Here is a 1,694-nt window from a genome sequence, read left to right as displayed (position 1 = left end):
GATGATGATTGTCACGTTCATCATATTCACATTGAAGTGCGAATGGATATCTTAGATAGGAACACGCATGTTTGAATGGAAAACAGAATTACTTGCATTAATTTATTGAGACACAGCAGAGCTCCTCACCCCCAACAATGGAGTTTAGAGACTCATGCCATCAAAAGGTATAAAGTTTCAGATCTAAAAATGTCATTAGGTACAAAACAAGTCTCTAAAAGTTGTTTAAATACTAGACTAGTAAACTAGGTTTACAGAAAATGAGTAAACTGAGATGGATGGTGCAGAAATCCACTTCTGGGGCCCACTTGGTGTATGCTGGGGCTAAGACTTAAGCTAATCACGTGTATAGGGCTGTTTTGGGCGTTCAACGCCAGCTTTGGATCCAATTCTGGTGTTGAACTCCAACTCCTAACTTGTTTCTGGCGCTGGACGCCAGACAGCAGCATGGAACTGGCGTTGAACGCCAGTTTACGTTATCTATCCTTGAGAAAAGTATGGACTATTATATATTGCTGGAAATCCCTGGATGTCTACTTTCCAACGCAATTGGAAGCGCGCCATTTGGAGTTCTGTAGCTCCAGAAAATCTACTTTGAGTGCAGGGAGGTCAGAATCCAACAGCATCAGTAGTCCTTTTTCAGCCTGAATCAGATTTTTGCTCAGCTCCCTCGATTTCAGCCAGAAAATACCTGAAATCACAGAAAAATACACAAACTCATAGTAAAGTCTAGAAATATGAATTTTGCCTAAAAGCTACTGAAAATAAACTAAAAACTAACTAAAACACACTAAAAACTATATGAAATTAACCCCAAAAAGCGTATAAAATATCCGCTCATCAAAGACCATCCGTCGGAAGACCAAAAATTAGAGCCACATCTTCAAGAGTCACGGCACATTCACCAATGGGAAGGTGAAACGTATGTGTGTCTGGGTGCCAACGTTCGATTAGAGCAATCACCAATGCTTTCTGACACTGCACTACCCCAATCTGAGATACATGATAAAAACCGGTAAGTCGTAAATGCTCCTCCACCCTATCGTTGTACCGATCCGGAGGAATTGGGTGGTCACATGTCAACATTCTTAATTTCTACAAAAAACATAACAAATTACTAGTCAACTCATTAACAATTACTAACTTACTATCATAAATCATTTTACTGAATTCTTATAAAACTAATTATTCTAACTTCTAAAATTAATTATTAATCCTTAAAATTATTCATAACTAACTACTAATAAAAATAATTACTAATACATATATTCCTAATCAAAATTCTCAACAATATTACAACATCTAGAATAATATCTAATATTAATTACTCATTTACTATCATTTAAACATTTTTTCTCAATTATAAAAAATATTAATAATCAATATATGCCATCGTTCATTTTCTAACAACCGTAATAACAATTAACTTGCTAATAATGATGATTATAATTAAAAAAATTTAAATATTCTCATAATAAAACCTAACGTGCTTTAATAAAAATAATTCTGCTAATCATTTAGTACTAACAATTTCTCACAATAACAATAACATTTAACTTCATCCATAACAGTTATAGTTAATATTTTTAAAAGAATTTTAAAAAAATTAACGTTCTTTTCAAACATAATTATACTAAAAAATAATAAAAAATTAAAAATAAAATTACATTCTTTATAAAAAGACCCTATCATTT

Source organism: Arachis ipaensis, chromosome B02, assembly GCF_000816755.2.
Source record: "Arachis ipaensis cultivar K30076 chromosome B02, Araip1.1, whole genome shotgun sequence".
Classification (NCBI taxonomy): Eukaryota; Viridiplantae; Streptophyta; class Magnoliopsida; order Fabales; family Fabaceae; genus Arachis; species Arachis ipaensis.
The sequence above is the reverse complement of the archived record's forward strand: the minus strand, read 5'-3'. Positions refer to the sequence as shown.